Source organism: Aedes albopictus, chromosome 1 (genome assembly GCF_035046485.1).
Source record: "Aedes albopictus strain Foshan chromosome 1, AalbF5, whole genome shotgun sequence".
NCBI classification, from domain to species: domain Eukaryota; kingdom Metazoa; phylum Arthropoda; class Insecta; order Diptera; family Culicidae; genus Aedes; species Aedes albopictus.
This window is the reverse complement of record NC_085136.1, coordinates 98,246,113-98,269,052: the sequence shown is the minus strand read 5'-3', so window position 1 is coordinate 98,269,052 and position 22,940 is coordinate 98,246,113. Positions and strand designations below refer to the sequence as shown.

The following is a 22,940-nucleotide window of genomic DNA, read 5'->3' as shown; positions in this document are numbered from 1 at the left end:
CAAGTAACAAAATTGACGAAAATGAGATTTTTAAGGCATTTGATTAAGAATTACTTTAGCTACTTGGAACATTCACCCAATTTTCTTAATGTTACAATCAACGAGAGTTATAGCACAATTTTCTTTTGATTGAACTGCAAAAATCGATAATAGTGTGCAGTCAGAGTGAACCATATGCTTGATGTCAAGAGAGTTGAAAAAATATGTATTGGTTAAATACCAATAAATAAAATAGTTTATCATCAAAATGTGGTACGTTTCCAAACTGTATGACTCCCTAACGCATTTTCTGATGATTATTGATCACGAAAGCACGTGAAAATCCTTTTTATTATAGTCAATAACGTATTTTACAGATCATCGTGTTGAAGAAAATTGTGGCAATTCGCGTGCAGTCAGAGTGAACCATGTGTCCCTAAGAAACATAGTTGAAATTACCTTATTCTTCGTAATCCTTTCCAAATCAAAATATGTTTGTTTAGTAGCTGTTGAGCATCATATTAAAATGTACCAATACCCGTTTCATGAAGAAATTGATTTCACCGTTTATTCAAGAACTGTGTACTTGGTTCACTCTGTCTGAACGAATTTTTGAAAAATGCCAGTCCTCTGAATAAATTATTTATGAACTGTGTAACTACAATATTTCAAAATTGTACCGAACTATGAAAATACATTCAAAAGATGTTGACTATTAAATATTCAAGTTAAGAATTCTTAAATAGCTCGTTAATTGACTACCCTTCATGTGATATTGAACTGTTGTACTTGGTCCACTCTGACTGAACATAAAAATTGAAAATGGTAATCAACAGTGTAATAACAGAAATATCAAATTTCAAACTTTCTGCTCACATTATACACCACTCCTATTAACTGTTGTCCTACTTGTGCATTATTTTTTCATCAAATATGTAAGAACTTGACTGTGAACTGTAGTTGGTTGAAGATTTTCAAAAAACCGTTCAGTCAGAGTGGACTAAGAACAATTAATTACTTAGCAATTTCTCGGTTTTAAGCTTTATTTTACGTTTTTTTCGCGATCAATACAGAGCGATGCTATGATGAATAGTTATTAAGTTTTATGGCAAAAATTCAAGAACATTTGTTGAAAAACTCAAAACTTATAGAGTTGCAAACTTTAAAGTCGTTTTTCTAGAAAGTAAGTAAAAGACACATGGTCCTCTCTGACTTAAAGCCGACCAAAAATCTGCTTTGAATTTAAAGATTTGGCTTGAAGTTCGAACTCTGGGCATGGTTTTTTCGCAACAAGATGATGAGAACCAATTCATACAAGGATGACAGCCTCAAGAATCGCGTGCTGCTTTTCAAAAACGCACACAAGGGATATGTAGAGGTTTTACCTATTTTGATGAGCTGCCATGACAGCCGAGGACGTTCAGTGGTATCGTCACAGATGGGTAGTGTTTATCAACGAAAAAAACACTCAAATTTCGCGTTTTCTCAATTCACTGAATTGCCCCTCATTTCGCAATAAAAAAAAGTTTGGCAATTTTTCTTCGGAATCCTAGTCAGACTTGTCAAGGCACTCAGGACACTGCATAGATGACCTGATTGTTGAACAAACGTGAGGAAGGGGTTGTTGCTAAAATTTACCACCGTTGTGCAGATTTTTAGAGAGGTCAACACTGAAAAAGTGAGAAAATGTGTGAAAAATAAAAATAAATAATTTCAATGATATTTTTCCATGAAAGTACAATAAATAACCTTTGTTTTGAGGGCTTCACCTTTTATGTTTGTTATTCCATCCCTAAGATATACGTGATTTTGTCATTCCGGTTTCTAAATGAACATAGCTTTAGCAGGGAGATTGATGACGTAGTGCATTTGGTGATTTCGGTGAATTTCATGGCTGCTAGATGTCGAGTTTAAGTGCCAGAATTTATGTTGGACTAGCTGGATTCTGATTCTTTTACATAGGCCGGAATACAAGTTGCGTGGTCCTAATGGTATTCGACAAACCGGTTTTCAGATCAGTAGCCTGGACTTTCGGCCCTTTTGGATGTTGACCAGATTACTGTACGCTGACCCTATTTGGCACCACAAATAGGGAATTTGTATCCGGCAAACAATATGTGGGACTGGAAAATCGATGGCAGCCCAACCGCCCCAGCAGTGCTGATTGATTTTTTTTCGTAAATTTTACAAATATATTAGGTCAATTCCCTTGAACCACTAACTGTCCCCCATCAACCAGAGCCTCCCAGGAATGGTTGTAATAAATGCATACACTATTTGCATCTTGTTTCATTTTTAATCTTTAGTTGCCTTCTGTTGTTATGACGTGTTTGCTTTCATCACTGATTGGCTAACTAATGTTTCTGTTCTATAATTGCTCTACAATAAATATTTCATACGTAATCCAAACAATCACACTTTTTGTTGTAGTTTGTTTTCTGTGAGCATAATTACAGCTGGATATTAACACAAGATGTTTTCTAAATCGCTTATAATGCACTTATAATACATCGTTTGAAATATTTATCTCCAAAGATGTTTTCTGTGTTGCTTGGGTTGTACAGAAGTCACTGTGACTTACTGCGTAACCCTTACATACGCTGCCGTCACTGTTTTGTAACCATGTGTGTTGGTGTGTTGCTTGGGTTATGCCAAATGGGTTCCCAAGTAACACACTCGTCGCCGAAGTGTCACGGCGGCGCAGGATTTTGTTGCGCAGAAGTCACTGTGACTTACTTCTAGCAAGTAATTGTTTATTTGTTAGAAATAAGTCACGGTGACTTCTGTGCAACAAAAACCTGCGCCGCCGTGACTCTTGAGTGACAAGTGTGTTACTTGGGGTAGAGCCTGTCGCCAGTTGTGTTTTTGTGTAATTGGAAAATTCAGTCCTCATTCTCAATACACTGGAACCTATTTTAACGTTATAGGCTGGAAGTGCTGCATGAATTGAAAATGTGCATGAATTAGAAAGAACATAAAAAGAGGGAATTTTGTGCATAAATTGAATCAGGACTTTAAGAAGGGTCTTGCTCTTGGGCGTTTGAGTTAGAGCCAAGGGCGTTTCCGAGATGTTCTCAAAGAGCCCAAGAGCCCAAGATAAGAGGGATCCAACGCACTTCAGGGATGTTTCTGGAGGTTTTAGGAGCCTTCAGGAACGTTCCGACAAAGACCACTTTGAAGCGCAACTAATCCTTAATGCCCTCCTGGAACGTCATGAGACCTTCCAGGAGCTATTGCTTTAGGAAATCCTATTTAAATTTAAAAAACAATAAACAATTTAAATTTGAAAACAATACGATATTAAGAAAACAACTAGCAAAAATAAACATTGAATACCGTAATTAATTTTCAAAGGGATTCTCTAAATAAATCCCAAAAAATCCAAAGGGATTGCCGGATAAGATTCTATAGAAATTCCTTAGGACACGGATACGTCAAATCTGATAAAAAAAATGCCGTAACATGTTCCAAAGGAGCTTGCGGAGAAATCTATACAAATTTCCGCAAGTATGAAAAAAAATCGAAGAATTTTTCAAAGAATATGCCAAAATAGTTTCGGAACGATCTCCCAAAAAATTGCGATTTTCAAAGATCCCGCCAGGGAAATCCTCAAAGGAATTATGTTGGAAAAAACCAAAAGAGGAATTCCTGAAGAGAATGCCGAAAGAATAGTGGAAGAATTGGCGAAGATGTTTTCAAACGAAATTTCAAAGGAAATCTCTGCCGAAAGCATTCCGAAAGAAACTGCTGCAGAAATTCTCAAAATCATCACTGAACTTATATTTAAAAAAATATCTAAACTTAAGAATTTTCATAGGAGGAATTCACAAAAAAAATGAATTCCGAATGACATAGATAAGGAAATTCTTAATAAGATTAACCGAAGTAAATTCCGAAAATATGCAGAAGGAATTGCAAAAGACGTTTCCAAAGAAGTTTGCGAGTAAATTTTCAGATACATTGTCGAATGAATTGTCAAAAGTATTACTGTTGACGCCGAGAAAAAGATCCGAGTTTGTGCTCGGGCCATAGAAATAACGTTGAGTCGTCACTTTATTGCTACATATATTTGAAACTATATACACAATATTTACACATCGAATTGTTCGAATAATAAGGCACCAACTGCTATCCCCACTCGTGAACTGCTGGGGGACGCAGGACAAGAGGTCGCGCGCGGAGCGCAGATCATCGGCTGTATCGTATGATCTGTTTCGATCGGCGATCAACTAAGTACTGCTGGTTTGTTGCGAATCAGTGTGGAGATGGCCCAGACTACAAATGGCTATTGTTCCAACACGTTGGCGATGCGCATTATTATCCAGACTGGTTGTATATTGATTGATGGCCAGCCGTGTGGAAGATGTCGTTGGATTTGGGGTGTATGCATAGAGGCAAAAGTTATTTCGAAGCAGATGAGTTTTCTGAACGCACTATGGGCTAGGATGAGTGGCCAAAATATTAACATTCACGCTTCGGCGTGAACAATTACCAAAATAGTTCCTAAAGGATTTGCCGAAGGAGTTGCTGCAGAAATTAAAAGAGTATCAAAAGATTTTATAGAATAATACAACTTCAGAAATAACTAAATTTATCATTAGTTTTAATAGTTTAAAAAAAACATTAGTCTTGTAAACTAAAAATAAAAATTATTTTTTTTAAAACTTCAAGAAAAAAGATTCTTCCTTTTCATTAACTCCCAAAGTTAATATTTTATTATAAACTATTTCTTGATATTATAATATTAATTATATTAATCAGTTTTATTATTAGTTTTATTTTTATACAAATAAAACACCCCCTTGCTATAGGTCTAATATTATTAATTCAAACATTTTTAACTTCTTTATTAACAGGAATACTTATAAAAACTTTTTGATTTTCATACGTGCTATTTTTAATTTTTATAGGAGGAATATTAGTTTTATTTATTTATGTAACATCCCTTTCATCTAATGAAATGTTTTCTTTATCAATAAAATTAACATTTATTAGCATTTTCATAATTATATTATTCTTAATATTTTATTTATTTTTTGATAAATTAATTATTGAACCTTTCATTAATAATAATGAAATAATTAAATTATCTTTAATAAATAATTTTTTAATAGAAGACACAATTTCATTAAATAAAATATATAATTTTCCAACTAATTTGATTACTTTATTATTGATTAATTATTTATTTTTAACTTTATTAGTAACAGTAAAAATTACAAAAAAAAATTATGGCCCATTACGACCAATAAATTAATGACTAAATCATTACGAAAAACACACCCTTTATTAAAAATAGCTAACAATGCTTTAGTGGATTTACCTGCTCCTTCTAATATTTCAGCCTGATGAAATTTTGGATCATTACTGGGATTATGTTTAATTATTCAAATTTTAACAGGATTATTTTTAGCAATACATTATACAGCAGATATTGAAACTGCTTTTAATAGAGTAAATCATATTTATCGAGATGTAAATAATGGTTGATTTTTACGAATTTGCCATGCTAATGGAGCTTCTTTTTTTTTGCTTGTTTATATATATATATAATTTATATAAATTAAATATACTAATTTTATCATAATTTATAAATCATTAATATTAAAATTTATATTTTAATAAATAATTTAATTTTATAATAAATAATAAAAAATTTAAAATAAATTATAACAAATTTATTAATGATAACTATTTTTAAGCTTACATTTATTAAATACTTTTTTAAAATTTAAAAATTTATTTTAAAGCTAATCCCTTAAAATATTAATTTTATAAATTAAAAATATTAAATAAATAATACTTTTAATTTATAAATCTAAATTAAATTTATTTCTTAAAAAACTAGATATATTTTAAAACGATTAACATTTCATTTCTAATTATATATTAAAAATAATTATTCCACAATAACTTTTATATATAATTAAATCTTTAAAATTCGAGAAAAATTACTATAATAATTAATTAATTAATAAACCCTGATACACAAGGTACAATAAATTAAATTTTCTTTTAAAATAAAAATTTTTCAAATTATTTCAATCTTCTTTTACAATACAAATAAACTATTATTAAAATTATTATTTCTTTAAAAAATACTAAAACTATATTGAATTAAAATTATTTTTATTAAATATAATACTTAAATAAATAAAATTAATAAATAAAATTTAATCAATTTAAATTGATTTGCACAAATTTCTTTTCAATGTAAATGAAATACTTTACTAATTAAGCTTTAAATTGTCTTTCTAGATACACTTTCCAGTACATCTACTATGTTACAACTTATCTTATTTTAAAAATAAGAACGATGGGCGATATGTACATGTTTTAGAGCTAAAATCATATAAATAATCTCTTTTATATTACTATTAAATCCACCTTCAAATCTTTATTTCAAAAAATTATCCATTTAAATAAAATTATTGTAATCCATTTCTACTTAAATATAAACTGCACCTTGACCTGACATTTTATTAAATTAAATTTTTAGAAAATTTTTATCTTATAACATATTCTGATGACGGCGATATACAAATTAAACAAATTTAAGTAAGGTTCAATGTGAATTATCAATTACAGAACAGATTCCTCTAAATAGACTAAAACACCGCCAAATTTTTTAAATTTTAAGAATATAACTAATACTACTTTAGCATTTAAATATTTATTTTTAATAATAGGGTATCTAATCCTAGTTTATTATAAAAAGTTTATAGCTTAAATTATTTTTAATAATAATAAATAAATAAATTTAAAAATTTCACCTAATAAATTTAAATTTATATTATAAATTTAATCATTTAACTAATACTAAAAATTTTTATTTGTATTATTTGTATAACCGCGGTAGCTGGCACAAATTTTACCAATACTATATATTATTACTAATACAAAATTTCTTTTTTAATTAATATTAATTACTGCGAATAAATATTTATAAATTTAATTTTTTAAAAATTAATTTAATTCACACAAAAATTTACATGTAAAATAAAATAATAACAAAAATATTAACTAAAATAAAATAATAATTTTATAAATTAAAATAATAATTTAAAATTTTATAATTTATTAATAAATATTATTATATTTTATAAAATATACACATATTATTAAATCAATTATAAATAATTTAATAATAATTATAATTAGTTCATTTCTTCCTAGGAGCATCAAAATTATTAAAATAACCCCTTAATTTATTTTAATATTTTAATACTTTAATAATTTATTTATATATAAATAATTATTTTATAATTTATTAATAAATATTATTATATTTTATAAAATATACACATATTATTAAATCAATTATAAATAATTTAATAATAATTATAATTAGTTCATTTCTTCCTAGGAGCATCAAAATTATTAAAATAACCCCTTAATTTATTTTAATATTTTAATACTTTAATAATTTATTTATATATAAATAATTATTTTATAATTTATTAATAAATATTATTATATTTTATAAAATATACACATATTATTAAATCAATTATAAATAATTTAATAATAATTATAATTAGTTCATTTCTTCCTAGGAGCATCAAAATTATTAAAATAACCCCTTAATTTATTTTAATATTTTAATACTTTAATAATTTATTTATATATAAATAATTATTTTATAATTTATTAATAAATATTATTATATTTTATAAAATATACACATATTATTAAATCAATTATAAATAATTTAATAATAATTATAATTAGTTCATTTCTTCCTGGGAGCATCAAAATTATTAAAATAACCCCTTAATTTATTTTAATATTTTAATACTTTAATAATTTATTTATATATAAATAATTATTTTATAATTTATTAATAAATATTATTATATTTTATAAAATATACACATATTATTAAATCAATTATAAATAATTTAATAATAATTATAATTAGTTCATTTCTTCCTAGGAGCATCAAAATTATTAAAATAACCCCTTAATTTATTTTAATATTTTAATACTTTAATAATTTATTTATATATAAATAATTATTTTATAATTTATTAATAAATATTATTATATTTTATAAAATATACACATATTATTAAATCAATTATAAATAATTTAATAATAATTATAATTAGTTCAATCCCAAATAAATAATTTATTTATATTATATTAATTATTTTATATTTTATTAATTTATTTTTAATTAAATAATTTAATTTTACTTCTTATTTTTTTTTTTTTTTTTTTATATATAAAATTTTAAATTAAATAAATTTATTTAATTAATTTATTTATATATATATATAAATAATTTATATTTAATATATAAATATATATTTATATATATATATATAAATAATTTATATTTAATATATATATATATATATATAAATAATATTTATTAATAAATTATTTATTATAATATATTATATATATATATAATAAATTTATTATATATATATATATTATATATTTAATTAATTATAGTCATAATTAATTAATAATTTATATAAATCTATTCTATATTATTATAAATTTATTATATATTAAATTATTTTTTTTTTCTTCATTTAAGACCCATAGGCTTATAAATACTTCACTGTTATTTATGTTTAACCATAATTATGTTTGATTTTGATATATTATATATATTTAATATAAATATTTAATTATTAATATAAATATATATATTATTAAATATATTATATTTATATAAATAATATATATATATATTTAATTATAATATAAATATTTATATTATATTTATATAAATATTTAATTATAATATAAATATTTATATTATATTTATATAAATATTTAATTATAATATAAATATTTATATTATATTTATATAAATATTTAATTATAATATAAATATTTATATTAAAATAATAATAAAATAAATAAAAAAATTGAGTGATTTTATTAAATTAGTTCCATTTTTTTGTTTTGTACTTATAATAATAATAAAAAAAAATTAATGAATTGCCTGATAAAAAGGATTACCTTGATAGGGTAAATTATAAAGATTTAATACTTTATTCATTATTTATATTTAATAGAATTAAACTATTTCTAAAAGTTTCAAAAACTTTTGTGCATCATACACTAAAATATAAAAAGATAAGCTAATTAAGCTATTGGGTTCATACCCCACTTATAAAGGTAATAATCCTTTTCTTTTTAATTAAAAAAATTTCCAATAACATTTTTTTTATTATATTAATTTCTGGGTCTTTAATTACTATTTCAGCTAACTCTTGACTAGGGGCATGAATAGGATTAGAAATTAATTTACTTTCATTTATTCCCTTAATAAATGAAAGTAAAAAAAATCTAATAACTTCAGAAAGTAGATTAAAATATTTTTTAATTCAAGCCTTTGCTTCTTCAATTTTATTATTTGCTATTATTTTAATAATAATATTTTTTAATAGAAATTGAATAATAAATAATAATTTTAATAATTTATTAATTTTATCAACATTATTATTAAAAAGAGGAGCAGCTCCCTTTCATTTTTGATTCCCTGGAGTAATAGAAGGGTTATCTTGGATTAATGGATTAATCCTTATAACTTGACAAAAAATTGCCCCATTAATATTAATTTCTTATAATTTAAATTATAATTTTTTTCTATTTACTATTTTATTTTCTATAATTATTGGGGCATTTGGGGGATTAAATCAAACCTCCTTACGTAAATTAATAGCTTTTTCTTCTATTAATCATTTAGGGTGAATGCTTTTAGCTATAATAAATAATGAATTATTATGAATAACATATTTTATTTTATATTCAATTTTATCAATTTCAATTATTTTAATATTTAATAATTTTAAATTATTTCATTTTAATCAAATTTTTAATTTATCTATAATAAATCCTTATATAAAATTTTTTATATTTTTAAATTTATTATCATTAGGAGGATTACCTCCTTTTTTAGGATTTTTACCTAAATGATTGGTCATTCAAAATTTAGTAGAAATAAATCAAATATTTATTTTATTTATTGCTGTTTGTTTAACATTAGTAACTCTTTATTATTATTTACGAATATCTTATAGTATTTATATATTAAATTATAATAAAAATTCTTGATTATTAATTAATCAACATAATAATAATAATTTAACATTAATTTTAACTATAAATTTTATCTCTATTATAGGATTATTAATAATTTCATTAATTTTTATAATTTTATAATAAGAATTTAAGTTAAATAAACTAATAGCCTTCAAAGCTGAAAATATTTGTATTAATCTTTTAATTCTTAAACTTTAATAATTAAAAAATTATTCCTTTAGAATTGCAGTCTAATATCATTATTGAATATAAAGTTTGATTAAAAAGAATATTTCTTATACATAAATTTACAATTTATTGCCTAAACTTCAGCCATTTAATCGCGACAATGGTTATTTTCAACAAATCATAAAGATATTGGAACATTATACTTTATTTTCGGTATTTGATCTGGAATAGTCGGAACTTCACTAAGAGTTTTAATTCGTACTGAACTTAGACATCCTGGTATATTTATTGGAAATGATCAAATTTATAATGTAATTGTTACTGCTCATGCTTTTATTATAATTTTTTTTATAGTAATACCTATCATAATTGGAGGATTTGGAAACTGACTAGTACCCTTAATACTAGGAGCCCCTGATATAGCTTTCCCTCGAATAAATAATATAAGTTTTTGAATATTACCCCCCTCTTTAACACTGCTGCTTTCTAGTTCTATAGTAGAAAACGGAGCTGGAACAGGGTGAACGGTTTATCCTCCTCTTTCTTCTGGAACAGCTCATGCTGGGGCTTCAGTTGATTTAGCAATTTTTTCTTTACATTTAGCGGGAATCTCATCTATTTTAGGAGCAGTAAATTTTATTACAACTGTAATTAATATACGATCAGCCGGTATTACTCTTGATCGACTACCTTTATTTGTGTGATCAGTAGTAATTACAGCTATTTTATTACTTCTTTCTCTACCCGTATTAGCCGGAGCTATTACTATATTATTAACAGACCGAAATTTAAATACATCTTTTTTTGATCCAATTGGAGGAGGAGACCCTATTTTATATCAACATTTATTTTGATTTTTTGGTCATCCAGAAGTTTATATTTTAATTCTACCAGGATTTGGAATAATTTCTCATATTATTACACAAGAAAGAGGAAAAAAGGAAACTTTTGGTACTTTAGGGATAATTTATGCTATATTAACAATTGGCTTATTAGGATTTATTGTATGAGCTCATCATATATTTACAGTTGGTATAGATGTTGATACTCGAGCTTATTTTACATCTGCAACTATAATTATTGCGGTACCTACAGGAATTAAAATTTTTAGTTGATTAGCTACTCTTCATGGAACACAATTAACATATAGCCCTGCACTTTTATGATCTTTAGGATTTGTTTTTTTATTTACAGTTGGGGGATTAACCGGAGTAATTTTAGCTAATTCATCAATTGATATTGTACTTCACGATACATATTATGTAGTAGCCCATTTTCATTATGTATTATCTATAGGAGCAGTATTTGCTATTATAGCAGGATTTATTCATTGATATCCATTATTAACAGGAATAATTATAAATCCTTCATGATTAAAAGCTCAATTTACAATAATATTTATTGGAGTTAATTTAACTTTTTTTCCTCAACGAAGAAACTTCCGAAAAGTTTCTGATGAAATTTAAGACAACTTGCCAAAATTTCTAAAAAGATTTGCCGAAGTTTCCAAAGTAATTACCGACGAACTGTTCAATGTGCCGAAGGAAATTCAAAGCGTATTACCGTAGAAATTCTTAAACGAATTTCCAAAGGGAAACCAAAGAAATTTCCGAAGTAATTTGCTAATTCTAAAATAATTATTGAGAGATTTCCGAAAATAACCTAAATTGCCCAACAAATTGCAAAGAAATTGCCGAGAAAATTCCTTTAGGAATTGCCAAAAACTTTTTGTCGAACGAAAAACTTTCAACTGGGCCCCTGGGTGATGACCAGCATAGCGCTTGTCGACATTTTTTGTTGCGAAACGTCAAGTCGCATGCAATCAAAATCGGCGGATTCCAGCAATAGTAAAAAAAAGTGTTTCTTGTGGAGTTCCTTCCGCAGTTTCCTTGCGAAACTTCAGGATGGCAACATAGTTGAGACATCGAGAAACCAAGGGTAACTTTGCCGTTGAAAACAGTCGCAACAGCAACTGTAGCATTTCTCCAAGAATTCTTTCAAGATTTATCCGGGAATCCATTCAGCAGTTAATCAGGAACTGCTCCAGGAGTACAATTAGAGTTTTCTTCGGGATTGCCTCAGGGATTCCCCTGAAGTACTTCCAGGAGTTCCTCCACATGCTGCTCTAAAATTCCCTGAGCATTTATGTGATGATCCCTGCAGTTTTTTCTACAACATACTAGACAGCATCATCGAAGAATGTGACTGAAACTCAAGAAAGCGTGGATCTAAGCAATATGCGGATATTTTTATGCTAGCCCCAAGAATGGAATTTTCTGACAGACAAAATAATATTCGCAACTAGGTGAAAGGAGTTCTTCGAAGTTTTATTGAGCGATAACAATGAAAATTTACAAATATAAAGTTGACACAGCGGAGGGGAGCGGAGGAGCTGTTCCACTCGTTCTTCAAAACCTCTATTTTGGTAATTGGTATGGGGTGCACAAATAGAGGGTTTACATAAATGGATTCATTACATAACTAGAATCTGTATATTAACTAAATGTGATGCGATGTGGTTTTTTTTTATGGGGTAAGAGAGCTGCCAGGACAGTTCCAGATCATTTTAAGGCGATTCGGAAGGTTTTAGAGAGGTCCCGGGGGTATAAAGAGGCTTCCAGAAGAGCTCCAATAAGTTTCTGAGAGATTTGAGACATTTCAGAAGTTTTTAGAGGATTTCAATGGAATGCAGGGAATTTTACGGACTTTTGGGAGAACTTCAGAGGGATCTAAAAAAAGTTTACTGGCGTTTCATGAAGATCTATTGAAGGTTTTCATGAGAAATTCGGAGGGGTTTAAAGGGGTTTCAGGGGGCTTCAGTATAGTTTAAGCAGTGTGTGGATTTTTATCGCGAACCACTGAATGGTCCATACTCAGCAAGTGATACATTCGCAAATGTAACATTTCGTGAACTGACATGCTCGGGAACGCTCCTTGAAATGCTGTTCATTCTCTTGTCCGGTTCGATACGAGAGCGCAATCAAGAGAGAAGACGCTCGATGACGCTAATGAAAGCGATGCATTCGGTAAGAATATTTTATTGTCATAATTCTTTTTTAATGTGACTGCACAACCTGCAACGTCATGAATACAGTTAAATTAAATAGTAGTTCACGTTTTTAAAGCAAAAACGCATTAAATTAAATGACGGCCGCTGACGCAAGTTTTTGTGGCACATCATTGAGAGCAGCATAAAATCTTCGCATACCGTTCCGACCCATGCTGTCCTGTTTTTAAGCAATCACACTCTGTTCGTTCTGCGGATTTTTGCTGCGGTAGACCCATTGGGGCACGCTCGGTGTAGTACTAGATTTGTAGTAATGAGCTGAATTTTTGTATGGTGAGAAGGCCAATTCTCCGTTTCTGCAATGAAATGGTACAAAAAGCGTGGGTATTATGATTCCTTGCCTAATTTGATGCTGTTTGAGCAAAACTTTGGATAACTATGTTGTTTATGTTGCAAGAAATGAAGAAAACAACAACACTGTTGCCCAAAGTTTTGCTCAAACAGCATCAAATTAGGCAAGGAATCATAATACCCACACTTTTTGCATCATTTCATTGCAGAAATTGAGAATTGACCTTCTCACCATACTAAAATTCAGCTCATTACTACAAATCTAGTACTTCACCGATCTGTCCTTTTATCTCTACTCTAGCCATAGCATAGTTATCGATATGCTGATGGACGGCCTCCTGAAACTCTCTATCATCATGTAACATAACCAATTTCCGAAATGGTATCAACCCAAAAAGCACGTGGTATATGACCGATCCATTGAACTCGACTTTTATGCTCTAGTTGAACGCGAGGCGTCTCGCGTGATTTCCTCGAAACCGGTCCGCACTAAGTTAAGAGGCCCATCATCGCCTGCAATGGCCAAACCGATCGGACAAACCGTTTTCGAGATACAATTTTTTGAAGATATCATGTGCATTTTTCATAGGCCCTTCTCATAAGTAAGGCTAGATTCAAAATGGCGAACCAAGTATGCAAAACGGCGTTTTTGTTCCCCAAAAACTTGTATGCAAGGTTCCATGCAAATCAAAAAATACAAAAAATAAAAACTGGAAAAATTTCCCACTTGTTCGTGGAATCGCTCAACTGTCAAATTTTGACCCCAATGCAGGCTGGGCTGGACGTCCAACGCGGCTCGCTCCACGAACAAGCGAATCCATTCCCACACTTCCAGGTTCAAACCTGACCGAGCTGATCTGGAAAAAGAAGTAAACCCGTACCGCCAGCCATCGCATCGCATCGTTTAGATGTCGTTGCTAATTAAATCCACTTGTCACACACAACCCACCGGGCACACCGTGCCACTCGAACCTCTCGGCGCAGTAAAAACGATCGATGGATGACCGGCCGAACGATCGCCCAACCGACGACGACTACGGGATCCACGACGGGAACTTTCTACCAGTTAGTCCAGTCAGTCACTCCTCAGTCAGCTCAGCTCAAATCGACGCAGATCAAGTTACCTCGGGCTGACTGGCTGGGCCTGGAAGGAAGAGCAGTCAGCCAGTCGATCGGATCGAGAAATTCCTCCCGAGCGCAGCGTGGCGAAGTTGCGTGTGGTGTTCACGATCTAGTACTACACACACGCAACGCGCACTGCACGGTCGACGAAGACGAGACGCCCGCCGTTCGATCTGTGTCAGTAAGCAAGTGGAGTGTGTTCCTCTCTTCCCGCCCGTCTCTCCTTCTGGTTCTTCGTTCGCTACCACTGAACGACAGTCAGTCGGTGCCCGGATTTTCCTACGCGTTTCAACGCTTTCTGCACGGCACGGGTAGGAGGACCCCGAAGAGGAGAACTGGATCACCGGTGAGGTGTAATCAACAAGATTACCTTCTCCCCCGGTCCTCCCGGGCCGGGCTCTGTGTCGTCGCGTCGCATGTTTTTCTACAAACCGTAACGGCTGGATAACAATTCCGAACGCGTTTTTGACGAGCTGGCTGACATCGATTGGATGAAATGATGGCTTTCGCGTTTCTTTCAATGTTTCGTTAGCATGGAAATGGGATTGTTTTGTGTGTTGAATTCCATCAGCTACTAAACTAAAACGCAAAAAAGGCACATGAGAGCACATGAGTCCACTGAATATGTAAGCCACTTTTCGACGGACCAAAAAATCGTACGAGTTTAATGCACTCTAGAAAACGTTAAAATTTGCTTTAACTTAGACATGACCATTATTTCATTGGTGCCTTTCGCATTACAAAAAGCTTACAACATACTCTGATTGAAGGACATCGGCAGTTGACCCACGTGTAACCAGAATTTTTCAACTAAGTAAACAATTTAAAAAGCTGCAAGATAGTGAGGCGACAAGGAGCGTTCAACATAGCTCTGTTGCTCATAAGCCCCTACCTCATGCTTCCACGGGTCAATCGATGACAAAGACCACCAGCTAAGAGTTGTGTACTTAGCTGGTAGTACAGCTAAGGAGTTACGTCCCGAGCGTCTGTTCACAAGCTGCGGCTCAAACATCGTCTCTTCTGGCATACATCCGCTGAGTATGAAATGATCTACCGGAAGCCATACCTAAGGTGACAGCCCTACCATCAGTAGGTCGGCTCTAGAGGCATCCACCAAAACTTATCTAGAAATTTAGCCGAAAATCTTTTTAGATCAAGCATTTCTGTTCCATATGTTTAGGAATAGGTGGGGAATATATCATTTGGCATGGAAATCGCTTTGGCATCGTTTAACTCGATGACTGCAATTACCACCCTAACCACCAAACGCCAAAAACCAGAAGAAGACATCATTTCCTGAATATTGAAGGGTATATGTCTTCCAGCACAGCCTCCCGTATCGTTACACCTGGAGATCACCACAACAAACGGAATCGCAAATCGACCACGTTCTGATTGATGGACGGCACTTCTCTGACATTATCGACGTCAGGACCTATCGTGGCGCTAATATCGACTCCGATCACTACCTGGTGATGGTTAAACTGCGCCCAAAACTCTCCGTTATTAACAACGTACATTACCGGCGGCCGCCCCGGTACGATCTAGAGCGACTGAAGCAACCGGATGTCGCCACCGCATACGCGCAGAATCTCGAGGCAGCGTTGCCGGACGAGGGTGTGCTCGATGTGGCCCCTCTAGAGGACTGCTGGAGTACAGTGAAAGCAGCCATCAACAACGCAGCCGAGAGCACAATCGGGTACGTAGAACGGAGTCGACGAAACGATTGGTTCGACGAGGAGTGCAGAGAGGTTCTGGAGGAGAAGGATGCAGCGCGGGCGGTAATGCTGCAGCATGGAACCCGACAGAATGTGGAGCGATACAGACAGAAGCGGAAGCAGCAGACCCGTCTCTTCCGGGAGAAAAAGCGCCGCCTGGAAGAAGCGGAGTGCGAGGAAATGGAACTGCTGTGCCGTTCACAGGAAACACGCAAGTTCTACCAGAAGCTCAACGCATCCCGCAAAGGCTACGTGCCGCAAGCCGAAATATGCAGGGATAAGGAAGGGAGCCTCCTGACGGACAAACGTGAGGTGATCGAAAGGTGGAAGCAGCACTTCGACGAGCACCTGAATGGCGAAGAGAATGTAGGCACGGAGGACCAAGGCAGCGGAGGAAATGACTATGTTGGTGCAGCAGAGGACGGGAACGAACCAACTCCCACGCTGAGGGAAGTTAAGGATGCCATCCACCAGCTCAAAAACAACAAAGCGGCTGGTAAGGACGGTATCGCAGCAGAACTCATCAAGATGGGCCCGGAAAAGTTGGCCACCTGTCTGCACCAGTTAGTAGTCAAGATCTGGGAAACCGAACAGCTACCGGAGGAGTGGAAGGAAGGGATAATCTGTCCCATCCACAAGAAAGGCGACAAGTTAATGTGTGAGAACTTTCGAGCGATCACCGTTTTGAATGCCGCCTACAAAGTGCTATCCCAGATCATCTTCCGTCGTCTTTCACCTAAAGTAAATGAGTTCGTGGGAAGTTACCAAGCCGGTTTCATCGACGGCCGGTCGACAACGGACCAGATCTTCACCGTACGGCAAATCCTCCAGAAATGCCGTGAATACCAGGTCCCAACGCATCACCTGTTCATCGACTTCAAAGCGGCATACGACAGTATCGACCGCACAGAGCTATGGAAAATTATGGACGAGAACAGCTTTCCCGGGAAGCTGACTAGACTGATAAGAGCAACGATGGACGGTGTGCAGAACAGCGTAAGGATTTCGGGTGAGCTATCCAGTTCATTTGAATCTCGACGGGGACTACGACAAGGTGATGGACTTTCCTGCCTACTATTCAACATCGCCCTGGAAGGTGTTATGCGACGAGCCGGGCTCAACAGCCGGGGTACGATCTTCACGAAATCCAGCCAATTTGTCTGTTTTGCGGATGACATGGATATTATTGCCAGAACATTTGGAACGGTGGCAGAACTGTACACCCGCCTGAAACGTGAAGCAGCAAAGGTCGGACTGGTGGTGAATGCGGCTAAGACAAAGTACATGCTGGTAGGTGGGACTGAGCGAGACAGGACAAGCCTTGGCAGCAATGTTACGATAGACGGGGATACTTTCGAGGTGGTAGAAGAATTCGTCTACCTCGGTTCCTTGCTAACGGCTGACAATAACGTGAGCCGTGAAATACGAAGGCGCATCATCAGTGGAAGTCGTGCCTACTATGGGCTCCAGAAGAAACTGCGGTCAAAAAAGATTCACCCCCGCACCAAATGTACCATGTACAAGACGTTAATAAGACCGGTGGTTCTCTACGGACACGAGACATGGACGATGCTCGAGGAGGACCTGCAAGCACTCGGAGTTTTCGAGCGACGGGTGCTAAGGACGATCTTCGGCGGTGTGCAGGAGAACGGTGTGTGGCGGAGAAGGATGAACCACGAGCTCGCTGCACTTTATGGCGAACCCAGCATCCAGAAGGTAGCCAAAGCCGGAAGGATACGGTGGGCAGGGCATGTTGCAAGAATGCCGGACAACAACCCTGCAAAGTTGGTGTTTGCTAACCATCCGGTTGGTACAAGAAGGCGTGGAGCGCAGAGAGCACGATGGGCGGACCAGGTGGAGCGTGATCTGGCGAGTGTTGGGCGTGACCGAGGATGGAGAGCTGCAGCTGCAAATCGAGTATTATGGCGGCAAATTGTTGATTCAGTATTATCATGAATTTGATGTGAACTAAATAAATGAAAAATATGTTGAAGTTCTTGAGTTACACCCTAACCTATTCCCATGAACAATTTCCTGAAAAATCCAGTAAAAAAATTACGTTAAATATAAGTAACGGAATTTCTGAACCCACATTTGCGTAGTCAATTGGATTGGAATTTTTATTTTTTTGAGAACTTTTCAGAGAATACCTTGCCATAAATAACTCAGAATAAATTCAAGTGTAATTCCTGTAAAATTTAATAATTTTGTTCTAAAACATTGTCATGAATAAAATGACTACAATATGTAATAATTTCCATGTCTCGAATTACACTATTATTGAATTCCGTGAGAAATCCCCTGTAGCTTTTTATCACAATAATAGCGGGAATAATTTTCCAAATATTCACCCAATGTTTTTTTCTTTTGATTTTTTTGGAAATTTTTCAACGAAATACGCTTGGAAATATTCAAAAAATACGAGGAATGCTTTGAGCCCATTTCTGAATTTTGAAAGAAATTTTCAAAGATTTTTTGTTATTTAAAAATGTTGAAAATAAGTACTAAGGTGTTCCTGTCTAAATGTCAAAATGAATAAAAAAAATTAGCGGGATGAGAATCTTTTCAATGATGCTAATAATAATAATTATGCCCAGAAAAACGGTATTATGTTTTCATAGATTCCTAAAAAAAAATCCCATCAAACTTTTTGCAGATTTTTGAAGAATGTGTAAATAATCCCGAAAAAATACAAAGAAACTGGGATGGAAATTAATTGGCGATCCTGCAAGAAATTGTCCCATAAATTTGATTAAGAATAACACTTTTTTACTATTCTCTGCAAGATGTCCTAAAACAATTTCTTAGGAAATATCACCAAATAATTCTTCAGACAATTAGACATACTTCCAGAAAAAAATGTTCATTGATTTCAGATTTATCCAAAAATTTCAGTTTTTTCAGGTATTTTAGAAAAATAGGTCCATACTTATTTGGTTATTTCACCTGAAACTTCTGTCAGCCAAAGTTGTTAGGCTCAATTACTGGAGCGGACCTGGTTTGAAGGTTGAAGCACGTGACGATGCCGCAAGGACCTGGGATCGAATCCTACTTCCAGCAAACTCACAAAATGTCAGTTCTTCCTACGGAAGGGAAGCAAAGCGTGGATTCTGAGATGAATTAGCTCTAGGTTAAAAATCTCGTTAGTAAAAAAAAATTCAATTATATGGTAAAATTGTGCAAAAAGATCTCTCACAATATTTTTACAAAAAATATACTTCATGTGTAGCATATCTCTATTTGCATATAGTATATATTTCCACCCTCGACTAACTGGACTTAAACTAAAATTGAAAAAAATATTCATATAACTCTTAACTGAAATCAATTATTTCTTGATTATTCTGACAAAACTGACAAAGACTTTCAGGAGTTTATAAAAATGTCTCTTTCATACATTCTGTTTTGTAGCAAAAGTTTTGAGGCAAAATTTTCTATAAAACCTCAATTACGACTCAATATGACGAAAATAACAAAAATAAAAGGATTCTAAGGAGAGCTTCGTAATTGGTTCTAATACCACAGATTGAGAGAAAGAGATATTTTTGCTATTGTATGAATTTTCAGTTTAGTTGGTCTGAAGTGTTTGGAATGGCTCATGCTTGGGGGGCGTTCATAAGTGACGTATCTTTTTAAACGAACCCTCCCCCCCTCGTAGCAGTCACAAATTCGGATACCCCCCTTATAAATGACGTAGCTGTTACACAACCCCCCCCCCCTCTTCAACAAAATGTTCATGCCAAAAAGCAAAAAAAAACTCGAAACTTAGTTCTGATTTAAATTTTATCTTGTATGTTTGATGATTATTATGAAAAAAAAAAACAACAATAGCAAGAAAACTTTGCAAACCACCAGGTTCAGATCGCCCATATCAAGATCATAGGTGCAACGAGTAGAGATTTTCACCAAAGCTAATGACTCAATAAACCACCCTTAGTTCTGTTGATGCTCCCAATACAGTTAGATGCCATATTAGCCTAGAAGCTCTTTTGTTTTCTCACTAATAAATCTGTTAAGAATATCAAATTAATTTCATATAAAATTCCTTCTTAGATTCCACCAAAAGCTTATTCTGAGATTCCTCCGGGAGATTATTTTGTAAGGTTTTACTAAAAGTTTTCATGGCTTCTTTCAGGAGTTATTTCAAGGTTTTCTTCTCCTCTCTTCCTCCACCAGTTTCTTCGGACATCTCTTCAGGGATTTTATCTGCAATTTCTTTTGAACTTCCATCAGAACTTCTTTCTGGGTTTCCTGAAGAAGTTCCTTTCGGGATTCCTCCAGGAGTTCCTTGTTGGTTTCCTTCAGAAATTAACTCTTATATTCTTTCCGAGATCTTTGCAGGAAATCCATCCGGCATTCTATCAAACCCCTTCAAGGAGTTGCTTCTGGGATCCATCCATGAGTTCTTCATCGGATTCCTTCAGGAATTCCTTGCTGGATTTTTCTGGGAGTTTCTTCAAGGATTCCTCGAGAACTTCCTTCTAGGATTTATCCAGGATTTTTTTTTTGTTCTTTCTGGATATCTTCTGGGATTCCACAAAAGTTATTTTCGGGGTTCCTTCAGAAATTTCTTCCGGGATTACTGCAAACATTTCTTCCGTGTTTTCTTCAGAAATTCCTTCTTCTGAGATTCTTCCAGGAGTTTATTCAAGATTTCTACAAAAGCTCCATCTAGAATTGCTCCAGGAACTCCTCACGGGATTTCTTTTGAAATTTCTCTATCATTTCATTTCAAGATTCGTCTAGTAATTTATTCTGAAATTCTGGAAGTTCCTTCAGGGATTCCTTCTGAGATTCCTCCAAATCCTTGTGGAATGTATTCAGAAGTTTTTATTTTTGGGATTTCCAGTAGGAATTCCTGTGGAAATGTTATCTTTCTCCTTTTGGGGAAACCTATAAAGACCTCCATAAAAAAAAATCCTTACAAAGCTGCTAGAGGAGCTCCTTAAAAAATTGTTGGAGGAATTCTTCGAGGAAGTCCTGTAGAAACTATATAAGGAACACCTGGAATAATTCCATGATGCCAAGATTTTTTTTTCCTTTGCAAACTTAGCGGCGTGTAGTGCCCTATAGCAAGCAGCAAACTATTGGTCGTGAGAAGCATTTGAGTGAAATTGATTTTTGTCTGCATACACAATACATTATTCTTACGTAAGATTTCAAAACCGTTTTCTCAGATACAGTTGTTGCGTCCGACAGCTGCATATCTTATGAAAGGAAGCCGGCATTTATGTTCACTTTTGTTATTCACATTAATGCGAATGGAAAAAAAATCATGCAATATATACATTTCTCACACTGCGTCACAAAATCACGCCCCCTTGACAGTTTGGACGACCCAAAATAATTCATAAAAAATGATCCCCTAAAGAAGGCACTAACCGCGTGTCGAAACGTTGGGCGCGTAATAAACATCGTTTGCTAATTCAAGACTGCGTAGCTGTTTTCAATGATAATAAATAAAAATAATAATATCTTCTTGCCTGCAAGTGCCTCTGGAGCCGACCTACTGATAGTTTGCAAGTAGGTCCAGCAAGTATGAATACTCGGAATGTATTATTCTTTTGGGGTCATGTACGACATCTCAGACACAGAAGGGTTAAACCACAAATTACGGTACGAGTATCCTTATTTAGTCTATGCCTATTCCATCCTCTTTGAGACATATTCCAATAATAATTCCTAAACGATTAAAGTACCGATTGTTTCAGTTCTGTTTGCTGTTCTCCATGCTCATTCCTAACAAAAAAAATCAAAACGAACACTTTGTTTGAAATGAGTTCCTTTTCCCTACCTATCGAATAATAATTACGTATGGTTTGGAATATGCCAAAACCATGACAAAGTTACTGTACACCATTAATAAAACCAGGTAAGGTATAAGTATGCAGGTTCAAATATTTGACAATAAAAAAAAACAATTCTCAAACATCTGTTTTAACACGATCGAAATTTCATTAGTTTCAAATAGTTGTTTACCCTTGAGTTATTTTGTGTCAAATATTTTACCCTGTGTACTCGGGCCTTAGAATATGAGTTGTCCCTTGGTTGAGGATGACATGTGTTCCTTGAATCCTTCATTATTTTAAAGAGTAAATAGTTCAAAGATTCTATTGTTTCCCCGTTTGTATCCAAATCGGTACATTCTTATCAGAATTGGTTACACTGTGTTAACACCATACACGCTAAAACCACTCAGCACCTAGAATGTGTAAGCCCTACTCATAAGTGCATAATTTCCAGACCACACAAAAATGTGTAACAGTTACACATTCACAAAAACAGCTCGTACACTCGTCTAGATGCGAAATGTTGATTCTTTTTTTGTTTTCCAAGGTCACTAGTAAACCTAGCTAGATTGCCGTTCAAAAATTTTTGCGAATTTAACGATTTGCCGGACACAGGAGCTGATTTTGTAAATGTGCAAGGGTTACACATTTTTGGTGTAGTCTGGAAATTATGCACTATAGTGTTGAGCGGCGTTAGCGTGTAAAGAGTTTCCAAATGTATCATTTCATCACCCAGCC

At 33.1% G+C, this 22,940-nt stretch overlaps 2 pseudogenes across 1 annotated transcript; both read left to right on the top strand.

Moving 5' to 3' along the window:
• Positions 1-247: 247 nt before the first annotated feature.
• Positions 248-10,809, top strand: LOC134288797 (NADH-ubiquinone oxidoreductase chain 2-like; annotated as a pseudogene). The gene is made up of 2 exons (XR_009998134.1): positions 248-252; positions 9,093-10,809. The product of XR_009998134.1 is annotated as an NADH-ubiquinone oxidoreductase chain 2-like (transcript).
• On the top strand, positions 10,374-11,696 carry LOC134285064 (cytochrome c oxidase subunit 1-like; annotated as a pseudogene).
• Positions 11,697-22,940: the final 11,244 nt, after the last annotated feature.